Source organism: Rhamphochromis longiceps, linkage group LG4 (assembly GCF_057381845.1).
Source record: "Rhamphochromis longiceps isolate RC_006_pf linkage group LG4, R_longiceps_female_GT1.1, whole genome shotgun sequence".
Lineage (NCBI taxonomy): Eukaryota > Metazoa > Chordata > Actinopteri > Cichliformes > Cichlidae > Rhamphochromis > Rhamphochromis longiceps.
The window spans coordinates 7,173,264-7,190,621 of NC_140560.1; positions in this window are offsets into that span (position 1 = coordinate 7,173,264).

The window sequence follows — 17,358 nt, forward strand, 5'->3', positions numbered from 1 at the left end:
GTTCAACGTGGGAGACTCAAGCGCAGGACTCCAGAATCAGCTGAACACAAGAATTTATTTACAGAGTTCACCAGGTGTATATAAAGGAAGTGCAGGGCAGTGCTATATACAACAATGTGGGGGACGGGGCTCCAGGGAAATCCAAAGGGGGGAAATCTCTCGTTCTCCAACTCTCCACACTCACGACCGCAGTTCCTTTCTCCACACTTGACACAAAGATTCACACAGGGAAGGTTATCCAGGAGGTCTGTAGGCAAGGAAACAAGAATGAGTTACAACTTTCACAATAGACACTTGACTTAGCTTGAGCTGTAGCTTGAGTCTCACTGATTGTTGTCTACCACGATCCAGCAATCGTGGTAAATTTGGATAAATTTGGATATCTGCCGATACCGATATAAATCCGATATAGAGATTGACAGACCACGTGACTTTCGCGCATTGCGTGCCGGGAACTCGTGGCAAAACAATCCAAGTACCGCATCAAATGCAAGCATTTTCAGCACCTGAAAACGTTCATTCTCCGGTTCCAATACCTTCTTGCTTGTTCTTTGTCCCCCGAAAAAGTAATGTACACAACGAAGGAGAACAATGCCAGTCTGTACAAAGACAGACTTGATGAAAAGTCAAAGAAAAGATACGAGGAAAAAATCAAAGGAGTGAAAGGGTTAGACCCTTACGAGCACACAGAGTGGACAAAAGACGTTAGCGTGCTGCCCAACTTTCACCACGCTCATATTTATAATTATACGGTTCTTGGAGTGAGTGCATACTCTCATGAAGTTTAGTAACTTCAGGTCACTGCAACAAGCCCAGGTACAGTGTACAGACGGATGGGACCTTGAAATGCACCGTGTAGAACGAAAGACCATCATACCTATCATAAGTTTACCAGTCTCACAAATCGTCTTCATAAATACACATTCGTTAACAGTTTATTAATAGGACCTTTAAGCTCAACGGTAATTAATTAGTAGTGGAAATAATTTCTGGTACGCATTACAGAAATGTAGCAGTGACAACAATATTGTATGCTGTAATCGCACTGGGCAATTGGTGATACAAAAAAACCTGTTTTACCCTGTGAATAAAAGTATATGTTTTTGTCAATGTACCATGGTAATAACAGAAGCGAAACACAATATTGTGTCAGGACAATTCAGTATTTATGCACAATAAACAAAGGAGCATAGCGCGACAATTTCTGTTCAGCACCAGACTTGCTTGTAACCTATATCACCAATTATGTTAAGAAAAATGACGTATTAATTACTACAAAACACTGACCTTTGTGGGAATGCTTGGAGCAGACTAACATGTGAGCTGGAGTGTTCTGGGACGTTATATTTGGTCTTTGAATGGCTGCAATCCAGGCCATCCGTCGCCTGTTTGTTACTTCGGAAACATGGCTCGAACAATTTCTCTTCAACGACGTAATCCGATAACAACCGATCTCTTTACCCATCGGCTTCCCGTGGATGTCATGCGACTGGCTATTGCAGTTAACAATACAACAGCTTCTTGACATCTTTTGTTTATTTTTATCGCTGTGTAACTTATTTCAATTGAAAGCCTGCGTGCACTAGTACCTCTTGCCATGAGTTCCCAGAATCCTTTGCGGTTTTACCCCTGAATGACGTCACATTTTCAATCTCTATAGGGTATTTCATAATCAATAAAATGTTTTTTTTAAATATCTTGCTGCATTTTGTATAAGTTCATACTCAAGTTTAAAAAAGAAAACCACTAAAGCTATTCTGTTAAACCTGTATGCAAAAAATACACTGCACCCAAAATATTTTATAGTTCAGCAAAACTGATCAATCTAATAAACTTAAACCTACACCATCCTCACTATTCTGGTATTTTAAAGAGTACTTAGTGGAAATATTAAACAACCTAACTAATAGGGTTGCCAACTCCCAGCAAAAGAAAAATAAATAAATAGAGACACCCCCCCCCCCCCCCAATAATGCTTAATTATGCTTAGCACGTGCTTAATGCTTAATCAACTTTAATTTAAAGCACGTATAAAAAAAAAGCACAGTAGTCAACAATTTTTCTACAATACTTAAATAGATTCAACATGATCAATCAATCAATCAATCAATCAAAGCTTTATTCACCACATGCAGGTTACCCTGCAGTGAAATGGGACCCCCCCCCCCCCCCCCCCGACCTTACACACACAACACAGACATCACATGGGGATACAGGTCGGAGATTAGTAACATTACAGAAAAACACTGAAATGTACACTACAATGGGAAAGTACAAGAGGAAAAAAAGTAGTGATGGGATTTCCAGCTCTTTTTAGAGATCCGGCTCTTTCGGTTCGGCTCACTAAAAAGAGCCGGCTCTTTCGGCTCCGAACCGGCTCTTCAGATTGTTTTGTTGCTTTAATTAATTAATTATTAACAATAATATTAAATTATGCACAAAAGGAATTACTAACGTAAAAAAAGTGGTTTTATTTATATATGTTTATATATAAATATATGCGGTGGCACCTAGAGACAAAACACGTACAAACTCCAAAACACATTTCTAGCATGAACTGAACTTCCAAAGCAAAGCTACTAGATCACTTAAATTACACAATTGAAAGCATGTATGTATTGTTTGTGTATTCATACACAAGCACTCATATATATTCAAATAATTTTAAAAAAAAGTTCATTTACCTGTTACTACCATACATCAAATCCGGTCGTTGGTACTTGCTGGCTTGTGTAGCCACAAGATAACAAAAGCTCAACACTGCGCCCAGCATCCTGGAGTACTTCTGTTGTCTTTTGTACGTGTTTTGAGTTTTTATATGCTTCTAAGTTTTTACGTGCTTATGAGTTTTTACGTGTTTTGGAGTTTTTACGTGTTTTGGAGTTTGTACGTGTTTTTACGTGTTTTGGAGTTTTTACGTGTTTTGGAGTTTGTACGTGATTTGAAGTTTATATGTGCTTCGTCTCTAGGGGCCACCATAAATATACTTTTATTTATTCACTCCACATAAAATGTAATAAATAAATCATATAATACAAAAATCAACTATTCACATTTCAACTTTTAACTATTTAAATTTTCAGCTTTTTCCTTTTACAAATTTAAAGTGAAAACAACACAAAACACTGCAAACCACAACACAATTAAATATAAATTAAAATATGAAAACATAAAGAAGATGCATATTCTCTGTCATATGGGCCCGCATGAATAAACTTTCTGAATCCTTTATCATCTGCAACCGAAAATAGTTGTGGATGATTACTATACCTTTCTAATGTGATGTTGTTGTCCCTGGCTCCCGTTCTCTCTCTCTCCCTCTGGCTCTGTTCCTGTGCTACTGAGTATAACTCCCCCCTCTGCCCAGCGTAAAGCACAAGGCTCATGTGCAGAGTGAAGCGGAAAAAAAGTGCGAGAGAGAGAGAGGGTGAGAGAAAAAAAAAAAACCCACGTGACGGCTCGCGTCGTTCACGTCAAAGAGCCGGCTATAAGAGCCATTTCGTTCGCGAACGACCCATCACTAAAAGAAAGAGACCTCTACTCATGCTGGGCTCCTATGAAAGGACAGCATGAGAACAGGAAACCAAAAAACTCCTCTGCACAGAAGCACATAAATGTCCACAGCACAACATTATGGAGCACGTGACAAGCAACAGGGTTGGGTAGGGGGTGAGGTGTAATCCGAAGCAAACACAGCAGCCATCCTGCCCTCAGTGGCGTGTCCAGCAGGGTGGCCTGGGGGGGCACAGGCCACCCCCCCAACCAGACTGGCCACCCCAGGTGCCACCCCAAAGGCTTCTGCGCTTTGTGCATCACGTTAGCAAAGGTAGGAGAGCCAAGCACGAAAGATGGCACCGCAGGAAACAATTTTTCGGTGAAAGAAAATGAGGCCAGAATAAATGTCCCGGTAAGTAATATTAAGTTTGTTGAGTTTAGTAAACTTCGGTGAAATTAGAATACCAAGGAAAAAATAACACTTGAAGAATTATTGCAGCCGTCGAATATTTCAGACAGTATGCTACTGAGGGGAGCTAACATAAGAGTTATGAGTTATAATATATAATCCAAGTCGTAACATTGCTGTATGGAGCTGCAGATTTGGTTGCAGGTTAACATAGCTGGACTGGCCATCGGGCATACCGGGGATATGCCTGGTGACTTATTTTTTTTTTTTTTTGTAACGGCATGAACAATGAGAGGTGGTGGATTGGCCAGATGCAGGTCGATGTGTAAAAATAACTCAGTTGTTTGGTGGTGGCTATGGCGGGGCTTCCACAGAGGCCAGCAGGTGGATGAGGGAAGGGGAGGCAGGTTTCATTCAAATGTTAGTCTTTTCAGTTGTTTCCCCACTTTTTTCAAAATCAAACACCAGTTTGTGAGAAGATTATCTTCTTTTTTTAACAGGCAGATAAAGTTTTACATTGGAATTGGCTGATTTGTCAATTATTTGTTACAAATGTTCGTATTTTAATATTAAAAAATGTTTTTGCCCAAAACATATGTGCACTATATGTCAGTAAAAATACTATGCAAATATTGCTGTCCTTGAATGCTGAGTAAACACTGACAAAGCACTGATTGTATCTCTTGTACTTTATCAATGCAGTATCTAAAAACTTTGCACCGTAGTGCTTAAAATCTCATTCTAATAAGAGTTAAAAGCACATTCAGTTATTAGGTTTACAGGGTTATTTAATTATGGTTAACGGTTGGTAGAATTTTTTTTAAACATTATCTGCCAATTACATCTGCCACCCTTCTCCAAATCTGTGCCCCTACCTGGCCCCCCCCAACAAAAAATTTCTAGACACGCCACTGCCTGCCCTGCCTGCCCTGGAGAACACGGCTCAGACCCGCCGTGTTCTCCAGAAGGGAACAAGCATCGAAGGCGTTTGGAAAGGGAGGGGGGATGAGTGAGTGCGTATCAGTGTATGTGTATGTGTGTGTGTGTGTGTCCAGAGTTCAAGATCTTATCCATGCTGCACTCAATGAGCCCATTCTGAGAACTCATGCCTCGTCCCATCGTTTCAATCCCAGCGGGCAGCCTTGTGGGGGAACAGCCGGTTCTGCTTTCTTAATTCTTCGATAAGCCAGGGCCAAGCCAGCTCCGATCAGCAAGAACCCTGTTATCATGGTTCCGGATAGGTAGATATCTTCAGTGTCCTCGATCGACAGTCCCGCCAGGCACACGATTCTCCATTTCTGCCACCCGTCCATCGTGTATCCGGCAGGGAAAGTACCACCCGGACACTCAGACTTCTCGTTGAGAAAAGGGTGTCAATAGCATTCAGGGACCAGTTGATCAAATCCATAATTCCCTTTTAGGTTTTAGAGAACAGACTATGAGAGAGTGTTCCAGGGAAAAGTAATACAAAAAACACGAGACTAGACAAGGACATAAGAGGCTAAGCCCCTGCTAAGATAAGGGAGAGGAGGAGAGGAGTAAAGTGCAACCGCCTTCGCCAAGAGCCAAACGAGGTTTCCCACCTTTGAGTACTGTAGCTTTCTAGGTTATAAATTTGACTTAGTAGTTACTATATACAATAATGGATTTCTATACATTTTACATCAGACGAAAACTTTGGTTGTAAGATTCAGATAATTATTTATTAAAAGCCAGACATGACAATTAGAAAGAAAAGTATGTTTTTGTGCCCCCCTTTCCCTGTTAATGCCCTACCTGGCAAAACCTTGCTAGACCCGCCCCTGCATAGTTATCAGCTGTCAGCAACGTAGAAAATAATCCTGGTGTAGAAAGTAATATTAAATAAATTCTAACAACAGCTTATTACGTTTAAACGTGCTGCTGTTGTTTATCCGCTGGTTTCCTCTTTCTGGCGCAAAGTGGGCGATAAACAAACAAGAGAGACGGGGGTTGCGACGGAAAAGCCGATCAGCTGATCGTTGATCAGTTTCATGATTGAAGTAGCAGCAGGAGAGGAAGGGGAGAGAGGCAGTCGCGCCATATATCGGTTGTTAAGCTTAACGTGGGAATGCTTTATGAAATGCTGGTTTGGAAGCACGTAGCGAGGCTCCAAATGCTCAACCAGACCGCCGACAGGTTTCGCACGCCACAGCCGCTCTATCACGAGACGCACACTGCTCCCACGTGCTAAGGTCATGAGCTGGGTTACACTGTGTCGCTAGTTTTGTGAGGCGCTTTTATGATATTTAATGGATCGGATTACATTTTTTATTTCTCTCCGATATCCGATCCAATAATTTCGGTCAGTATCAGTCCGATCGGTCCATCTCTATTATGATGTCAGACGATTCTGGAGAATACACAGCGTTGGTCTTACTAGACCTTTCCTCAGCTTTTGACACAATTAATCATACTATCCTAATAAAAAGACTGAAGAATCTGGTTGAGATATCCAGTCTGTTTTAAAGTGGTTTTCATCCTACATCCTAATCTGGTGGGAGTTTTAATGTGTCTGCAAAACAGATTATGTCTAAATGTGGAGTCCCTGAAGGCTCTGTGCTGGGACCTATTTTCTTTTTAATATATATTCTTCTTTTAGACCAGATATTAATGATATTCAGCAGTACTGCTCTTTTACGCCTTCAGAGGTTCACAAACTGTCTGTTTTAATTAATTGCTTAACTAACATTAATCAATGTTTAAATAAAAACTATTTACAGCTAACCCCAGATAAAACTGAAACTTTGATTATATTGCTGATTAATTGATTATTGCTGTTTAATGTTGGAAATTGCAGTGTCCAACATTAACCTCCTAAGAACCGAACTCTTCCATGGCATACATTTTTAATTTCTCTTTGATATTTGGACAGATTTTTTTTTTACCTAATTTTTATTTCGAAGATAAATGAGAACCACATATGAGGACTTTCGTTTAAAATGAAAAAAAGAACAGTGGCAGTATAATGTCCTCGTAAGTGAATATCAGGCCCTTGTAGACCAAAATTGAGTATTTTGGTCTAGACAACCCAAAATGTGATGTTCACATATTTGGGCGCCAGGTCCTAGAGGTTAATCAGAAATTGGGTGATCCTGGTCACTCAGAAATTTAGGTGTTATTTTTGACAAAGCTTTTTTCCCAGAAATATAACTTAAAACAGACAGTAAGAACTAGCTTCTTTCATTTGAGGAACAGCTCAAAACTTCAATCAATGGTGTCAGCAAGTGAACTTGAGATGATAATTCATGCTTTTGTCTCTACGAGACTGGACTATTGTAATTGTCTATTTACGTGTCAAGAAAGGGCTGAATAGTTTCCAGGTTGTCCAAAACTCTGCAGCGAGACTATTGGCTCTCTGAAACAGAGGAACTCATAACCCCTGTTTTAAAGTTGCTGCACTTTTTAAATTTTATTTGTAACTTTTAGAGCATAGGTGTCAAACTCTGGCCCGCGGGCGCCATACCAAATTATTATTAGAGCTGGCCTACTGGTATTATACAGCTAATATATATATTGTTTAGTATTAAGCTTTGCTTGTCCCATATTCAGTTTTTCAGCAAAACTTGTTTGAGTCCATAAGAAGAGATCCATTCTTAAATCTGGAGGAAGATTTTTTTTCAATAAATATTAATGTTAGCCCGCGGCCTTGTTCCAGTTTTGAATTTTGGCCCACTGTGTATTTGAGTTTGACACCCCTGTTTTAGAGCATTATATGGAGAAGCCCTTCCTTGTATTGTTGATATGATTCATATATAACTATATATATATACCTCTTCTCGTAGCCTGATGTCATAGAATCAAAACCTTTTAGTGGCCTCTCACACCTGCTTCAAAACTATTGCACCCAGACTGTGGAATGCATTGAACCCTGTGATGACTTAAAGGGCTTTAATGCTTTGATGATGCATTTATGATTGTATTATTTTCTGGTTTTTTGTGGCATTTGTCTGCAAAATCTGCTGTATAAAGAAACTTTAAGGCTACGTTCACACTGCAGGTCTTAATGCTCAATTCCGATTTTTTGATCAAATCCGATCTTTTTGTCTGCCTGTTCACACTACAAATAAAATGCGACAGCAAACGCGCTCTAGTGTGAACGCTCAAAGCGGCCCGCATGCGCAAAAGAAGACTTCACACACAACGCGCTCTGTTTAGACCCAGAGCAAACAGTATTGTTTGATAGATGGCCCTTAATATAAAGAGTTCGGACTTTACATTTCCCAATTTTTTCTTTAAGTTATTTTGTTATTTACATAATAATGTAAATAACCTAATAATGATCCTTATTGCTGTTTTAGAGAGGAGCGGTGCTTCAAAGGATAGTTGCAGATTTCTGTCAGAATCTGCAGATTATACAGTACAAATAAAATGTTCACGTTTCTCCAACATTGTCTGCCCAACAGTTTCACTGATATCTACACGGGATGGCCAGAGAAGCGTTCGCGATGTCTTCTCTGGCGCTGATAATTGGCGTCTGTCTTGTGTCGGTGACGTAAAAGACGGATTTAATGCGACCTGACCGTTCACACAGCAGTCGCTTTCTGAAACATCGGATATGTATCGGATTCAGTACCACATACGAAAGTGACCCAGATCGGATTTGAAAATATCGGATTTGTGCCGTTCACACTGTCATACCATGATCGGATATGGGTCGCATAGGGTCAAAAAAATCTGATTTGATGCGCTTTCGCCTGCAGTGTGAACGTAGCCTTATTTACTTACATATTGATGTTATTTTAAAAAGTGACCTGCAGTGTAAATGCCATGTCACAGTATCAGGTTGCATTGTCTCTTGCCACTTGTAGGGCCCTCAATTATATGGGTGGGAACAGAATTTGTGTAGGCATCAGTTCACTGTAGGAAATAATTTCGCGAGCTATTGACCTGTTAATAACGACTATCAATCTCATCTTGAATGTATTTCTTGGCCTATAATATGACTATTTTGCATTACCTCTGTGCCATTTTTATTGACTCTGAGCATTTTTATAATCATCAGTCACTGATGTTTTCAGCTGCATAATGTTTTGTCAGGGTTTATCATGCAGTGCAGTGCATTACAAAGTTCCAAGATACAAAGCATGACTGCAACTTAAAATATTAATCTTTAGAGTACACACAAAAAACTGACAGAATAAGTTCCAAGACCCAATGAAGTAGATCTATTGGATATCAGAGGGGAATTCAGGTGTGAGCTGAAAGAGTTTGTGGTTTTCTGAGGAGTCAGTGGAAAGTGGGCAGCAGGATTTCGTCTCTGAGTAGTCAGCTGGTTGAACAAAGAACAAAGATCACCAGGATTTACAGACTTGGTGATCTAGAGGATGAGGAATATAGGATGAGCATACTTGAAGCAATAGCTATCTAAGAAGATGTATAACATTGTTTTTGAAATATGTAACATTTGTCAAAGTATTAGAATTAAAACATCTCTTATATCAACATTTACAAAAAGAGATTTGTTGGTTCATCAGTTTTCCAGTATATTCTGTAAATGATGTTAATTGCTGTCTTTCACTCAGAACTGTGATTTTTATTACCGGTATAAGTAAAATATTTAACATGTCTACTGAAAATGAATTTCTAGAAACCATTGGGGCGATCGTGGCTCAAGAGTTGGGAGCTCGCCTTGTAATCGGAAGGTTGCCGGTTCGAGCCCCGGCTTGGACAGTCTCGGTCGTTGTGTCCTTGGGCAAGACACTTCACCCGTTGCCTACTGGTGGTAGTCAGAGGGCCCGGTGGCGTCAGTGTCCGGCAGCCTCGCCTCTGTCAGTGCGCCCCAGGGTGGCTGTGGCTACAATGTAGCTTGCCATCACCAGTGTGTGAATGGGTGGATGACTGGATATGTAAAGCGCTTTGGGGTCCTTAGGGACTAGTAAAGCGCTATATAAATACAGGCCATATATATATTTAATTTTCTTACACAATGGATACGTTTATATATATATATATATATATATATATATATATATATATATATGTATAATTTCTAATGTCTTCCCTTACCTTTGCATGTTATACATAATTATTCTGGTATCAAACATAGAATGGTCTACTGAAGAGGAATACCAACATGTCATTGCAACAGTGTTAATAAATAAACTAAATTATTTTGTATTGATTCATATTTTGAATGTTACCTTATTAAGAATATACTAAAAGTAATAATTGTACAAGAGAAATAAATGTAATTGCCTTGTTTATTATATGCCAATAATTTCCACTGAATTTACTGTTTATCAACTTTAGAAATATGCAGCTGATGAAATAAATGAAGGTTAAATAAAGCTGTTTTTTTATTCCTGCTCCTCTGAATTCCAGGAAACTCTTTCCGTGTTTTTCAAACCAGGCTGGCATTCACCATCCCACACACAAAGGCTTTGTTGGAGGCCTGTCCGGCTGTATAGTGTGTTTATAGTCATTTCCTTTTCTTCCTGAGCTGTTAAAATTCACACATACTCAGACACACACGCATACACACATAGTTACATGCATGCACACACACACACGAACACACACACACACACAGTAGTAGTGTTATTTCTTTACATCTCAATTTAAAGTTAGTTTGATTTCATATATTCTCCATTCTAGAGCTTCAACAGTTTTACCATTTTACATCCAATATCTGTGCTACCTAGTCCAGTGTGTATTTTTTTAACTGTATTTTTTTTAACAGATCTTGAACTTGAAACAGATCAGAGATTGTATGTGCATATGAAAGCATTTGGTATAAAAAAGGGTTGCTGAATTCAGTTCCCCCCTCCACTGCTGCCACCACTTCCCCCAGGCCATTCCGCACTAGACAAGGGCCAGACTGCCAACAGTTTACAAGCTGTCTGTCTGTCTCAAGTTCAACTTCAACATTCAACCTGGAGAACAAAAAATCAGTCTGCAATGCACACAGAGAAGGATGGCTAAAGATGGTTTGTGTGTGTGTGTGTGTGTGTGTGTGTGTGTGTGTGTGTGTGTGTGTGTGTGTGTGTGTGTGTGTGCATGTGTGCATCTGCAGTCTGTTAAACACGAATTTGAGACGGGAAAAAAAAGAGCTACAGTCCTGCATTCCTGATGTAAAGCATACCCTAGAGAAGGTGTGTGTGTGTAGTGAATTGACACTTTGTTTTATGCCTCTAAATCATAATTTGTACTTAGTATAATTTATTGACTTTAGAATAACTGAATTTCATTGAGTATTCATTAGGTTTAGTTGTGTAATTTGTAAAGCTTAGGGGTGATAAATAATGGTTTAATTTTGAAATTTTATACTGTTTTCCAGGCTTTATGCAGCCTTACTCATAACTCGGCTAAAGTATTTTATCATACTTTTTAGAATAAATACATTATCAATTTAAGTTAAGTTCTTTGATTTAAATTATTCAATTATAGAATTTAATTCTTATTTTATTTTTTTGTTGTTTTTTGTGTTTATTTATGCTAAATAAAACATGACATTGCATACCTCTGTACACAGGCAAACTACAAAGTAAAGGCAAGTTTCCTGAGGTCACAGGTATAGTGTGATACTATCTAGCTCGCTGATCTCTTATATTAATCTCTAAACATGTTTGTGGTTGTACAAGTCAATCTTTTTAAAGCTGTCTTCCATGTATAAATTTATTTGCACACATAATGCATCTGATAATGAAATCATTGTGATGATTAAAGTGAAATTAAATATTATACTTAAGGGGTTAAGTATAATATTTAATTTCACTTCACACCACTGTCAATCCCAGCTGTGGATAAATGTGTATAGGCAGCTTTCTTTTGAACATCTTTCTTTTCTTTTTTATGCCATTTCTTTTTTTGTTGTTGTTGTTTTAAGTCTAGTCAATTTAGTCTCTAAAAAAAATGGTTGGTTGGATCCAATGTTGAATTTTGACTAAGTATATAATATAATTTAACAAATATTAAAATTCCTCTGCAAAATATTAGCTGTGCACTGATATATAAACATATAAATGCCAGTGATGCGTGATAACCCTGAAAATTCCACAGTGAAAATGATCCACTCCTTTGAAAGCATAATAACTTTATTGAAACCCTTCCTGAATAAAAGTACTGAATAATAATCTATAAAATGCACTTAATCATTAATAAAATAAATAAAGTAAATTTGAATGTTCTTTCTGATTCTTTCATATGTGTGTGTTACTGCATTCATTTTTAAATTGAAGATCACTTTACTTATATTTCAGATTTTTTATGTTTTATTGATTATATATTTTTTATTTATTTATTTACCCTTGGTGTTTTTTGCTCTTAATTTTGTGACATTTTCAACAGATATTGTCAAGTTCTTAAAGAGTTACATAAAATTATAGTCTTGAGTCCTGCATTTTTTCTATTTTACTAGGAACATGGGCAATAGGTACAGTAATTTGTGGAAACATATGACAACATGACTCCTACCAAAGCTTTCTTGTAATATCTTTAATATCTTTATCTTTAATATCTTGTATAACTAGCTCGGCATTCCAGCTCTTCTTTAGATGCTGATTGCCTTTTATTCCATTCTCTTTCATGATGATCCCACACTGGTTTAATAATTATGAGGTCAGGTCTCTGGGTAGGAGTGTCCATTGTGTGTTTTTAAATCCAACGCATCTGCAGTTTGTAATGCTGTTTCTCTTCCTTAAAATGTCTTCTTGACAGCAATGGTTTCTGACCTGCATTGCCTTCCATGCCAAGATATGCCAACTATTCAGCGATACTCCTTGAAATAACCCACGGTGAAAAAAATGACTGTTGAATTGTGTTATCATTATCATTTTTATAGATTCAGCTAAAGAAATGGGGGTGGAGAGGATTATTTTTGTGGCAGGCTGCTAGTAACTAAGTGTATAAATTTTTAGTGCTTGTCTGTTATGTGTTTAAACAACACTGGTTCCTACCTTCAGTTAGATACCTTTTTATTTTTTCAGTGGTTATTAAATGAGTGTTAAGTGGCTTAAAAAACAAACAAAAAATAAAAATTCCTCTGACAACGGCCAGGTACAAGGAGTGGCCTGAAAAGTCAGTGAAAATATAGCAATTATCATAAGACCTTCAAAACAATGGCGTGTCTAGAAAAATTTTGTTGGGGGGGCCAGGTAGGGGCACAGATTTGGAGAAGGGTGACAGATGTAATTGGCAGATAATGTTTAAAAAAAATTCTACCAACCATTAACCATAATTCAACAATCCTATAATACAATACAATCTTCTCACAAACTGGTGTTTGATTTTGAAACAGGAGAAAAGTGTGGAAACAAATGAAAAGACTAACATTTGAATAAAACCTGAAAGCAAGTAAATACTTTCTATGCTGCCTTATGGTAAACTTTGGTAATATTGATCAAGAGCAACACTGGCTGATGATGAAATACAGTCAGCTGGCATGGTGACACTGCCAGTATTAACCTGCAGGGCTGGACTGGGACAGAAAATCGGGCATTTTGACTATAGACCGGCCCACCAGGTATTAAAGCCATAAAGACTTTGAATGAAAACAAATGCTGTTGTGACAGTGCCCATATGGAAAAGAAATAGTTAAAACTTATATGATTTACTCATGAAAGTGGCCACTTTCTTATTACTTTCATATATTGTTTTAGTATCCAAAACATACAAGATTCATTATATAATCTTTCAAGGGATCTTATATCTGTTTTTACTCTTTCATGCTTTTCATACAAGTTTCACACAAGACAGATACAAACTTTATAAAATGTATATATATCTTTTCCATATGTACACTGTCTTGTTGGTATATGTATGATTTCTATACATTTTACATCAGATAAAAACTTTGGTTGTAAGATTTAGATAATTATTTAATAAAAGCTAGATATTTTAAATGAGAATAAGAAAGAAAAGTATTTCTTTGTGCCCCACCTTTCCTGTTAATGCCCTACCTGCCCCCCTGGCAAAACTTTCCTAGACCCGCCCCTGCACAGTTACCAGCTGTCAGCTACATAAAAAAAGGATCCTGGTGTTATTTGTCTCTCAGATACAGTTCATAACTTCAACTCATTCATGTGAACTAAAAGGTAAACCTGTTTCTCCATCACCTGTTCAGCTCCGATGATTCAGTAAGGACATCTCCTGGTTTCATCTTCATGTTTCCCTCTCACCAGATAACCAAACCGACATCATGACCAGCAGCTTTACAGCTGTGGCTCCAGCCAACATCAGCTGATACTAGAAATTAATATTAAATAAATTCTAACATCAGCTGATCAAGCTTAAATGTGCTGCTGTTGTTTAGTGCGACACCTGCTGGTTTCCTCTTTCTGGTACAAAGTGGGCGATAAATAAACAAGAGAGAAAAGCCGATCAGCTGATCATTGATCAGTTTCATGATTGAAGTAGCAACAGGAGAGGGGGGGGGGAGAATGAGAGAAGTTCACTATCAGTAAAATCACAGCACCCACCCAGCTGTGTAGAAACTCCGTCAAGCTGGCTAGAACGCAGTATGAGTTATTGTAACTGACAGTAAAAAGTCAGCACAATGAAAATAAACTCCACCTAAACTTGGTTTATATCTGACCCACATAGACTGCAGGTCATAACTTCTTACCTGAAGCTCAGTTCACCTGACACTCGGACTGGCGGCTGCCTCTGGGCTCTCCTCCTGCCTCCCCTTCCCTCATCCACCTGCTGGCCTCTGTGGAAGCCCTGCCATAGCCACCACCAAACAACTGAGTTATTTTTACACATCGACCTGCATCTGGCCAATCCACCACCTCTCATTGTTCATGCCATTACAAAAAAAAATAAAAAATAAGTCACCGGGCATATGCCCGGTATGCCCGATGGCCAGTCCAGCTATGTTAACCTGCAACCAAATCTGCAGCTCCATACAGCAATGTTACGACTTAGATTATATCTTATAACGCATAACTCTTATGTTAGCTCCCCTCAGTAGCATACTGTCTGAAATATTCGACGGCTGCAATAATTCTTTAAGTGTTATTTTTTCCTTGGTATTCTAATTTCACCGAAGTTTACTAAACTCAACAAACTTAATATTACTTACCGGGACATTTATTCTGTCCTCATTTTCTTTCACCGAAAAATTGTTTCCTGCAGTGCCGTCTTTCGTGCTTGGCTCTCCTACCTTTGCTAAAGTGATGCACATAGCGCAGAAGCCGATGCTGCATTCACTTACACTCGGATATCTGAGCTTCACCGTGAAAACATAATCGTACATTTGATATTTGATTGAATTTTATTGTTTTGCCTTTGGGGTGGCACCTGGGGTGGCCAGTCTGGTTGGGGGGGTGGCCTGTGCCCCCCCAGGCCACCCTGCTGGACACGCCACTGCTTCAAAAAACTATGGCTCAAGTACAATCTTAAAAATGACAAGTTTTGCTCCTAGTAAGGAAAATATAAAGAAATAAGGGGTGGCTCTAGACCAGGGGTCTCAAACTCGTGGCCCGGGAGCCACTTGAGGCCCACGTCACCCCTACATGCATATCGATGTGAAGAAATACAATGCAATTTTGCCCTTGAAGTTACTTTTTTTGCTTGGGAGGATTCGTTTGTTGTTGAGTGCAATGTTAAAATAAGTTATTTAAAAAGCAAAAAATGATTTAATATGAAAGCAATATGAGAAGAGAGTACAAACATCCGGATTGGCTGTGTTAGTTCAGTGAGACAGTTATTTGTCACTGGCTGTCAAAAACTAATATATACACTTATGTCTGCATTTTTATTTTGTTAAATACAAACAAAATGATAGCAGAAGTGCTGCCACGTGTCTGGTCAGAAAGAGAGTACCAATGTATTTATTTGGTAGTTCAATGAAAGGCTTCAGTTAGTTACTGTAAGCGTGAGGGAAAAAATTGTATTCACAATTGAAGTTAAATTTACTAGTTGAACACTAAAGTGGCCCTCCAATGAGATGACAGTACCAGCAGTGGCCCACAGCTCAGACCCCTGCCCCAGACTTTTGCATACTACATTAGATGCTGCATGCCTTTTTTTCTTTAGTAAAGATAAAAAGGCATGCTAAGTGAAAGACATATTTAAAATGCATGTGTGGATTAAAGGGATTTTCTATAGTTATGTGTGAATAAAGTGATAGCATGGTCCAGCTCAAAGGCTTGCTCTTTCATCTCCTCCTCCTCGCTGGTATGCAAAATAAAGGGGAGAAGTAACTTTGTGAGCTTCAGGTCTTCCATCAATTTTGTTGGTTTTAAAGAAGGAAAGAGATGAAGCAGTAAAGAAAGTAAACAGACCAGCAGAACACACTGCTATTTGTGAAGTTCAGTGTTAATTTTTAATGGTAACACACATGGGGCGATTGTGGCTCAAGAGTTGGCAGTTCGTCTTGTAATCGGAAGGTTGCTGGTTCTCGGTCGTTGTGTCCTTGGGCAAGACCCTTCACCCGTTGCCTACTAGTGGTGATCAAAGGGCCCGGTGGGGTCAGTGTCCGGCAGCCTCGCCTCTGTCAGTGCACCCCAGGGTGGCTGTGGCTACAATGTAGCTTGCCATCACCAGTGTGTGAATGTGTGGATGACTGAATGTAGTGTAAAGCGCTTTGGGGTCCTTAGGGACTAAGTAAAGCGCTATACAAATACAGGCCATTTACCATTTACATGCATGTGCCTCATTTTGAAATATAAAGTATTATTTTCTTGATAGAAGCAATTAATCAACTCTTCATATATGTACCCAGCAGTTCAATTATGTGCATTCCCTGGTGCAGCCTGCTTTAAGCAAAAATAACTACTGCTGTCCAGTTCATTCTAATTAATACATTGTATGCTTTAATGTACACTTGACCCTGGAGTTTCACTTCAGTTCTGCCAAATCGCCCTGGCAAAGCAAATAAAGTTGTATTTAATATTGTATTTCAATTTTTAACACTGTATTCTAAGCCACATATTTGAGCCTGTAGATATTACTGTAAAAATCTTCCTGCACACAGAAATCTCACATTTCATCTTTGATTGTATCTGAAGCATGTGTATACATATTCTATTTGTTTAATACAATTAACTGACTTCAAGCAAAGTATCCAATGAAAGAGAACTAAGAACTTTTAGAAGCAGGTCTGTTGAAGCAATTAACTTCAATTTGACAGGAACACAAAAAGTGCATGCATTTAACACCAGTCAAGTTTTACAGAAGCATTTTCCTTTATAGTTTTACTTAAACTATTATATTTCTGCTGTCACCCCATGAAATTTATAGTCAGCACTCCTTGAGTGGACTTGGACTTTCTTTAAAAAGTCTACAGTGTCACTTCCATGAAATGTGCAGATGAAATGCTCAGTGCAATGAAAACCATTTTCTGGTGGACTGAAATGTTCTCATTTAAAAGACATTGCCCAATGAAGCAAAAAAAATAAATAAAATAAAATAAAAATTACGGCCATGAAAAAGAAGCCATCAATATGATTTTGTGTAAATTATTTCTGGGGATTCATGGTAGAGATTTGGAT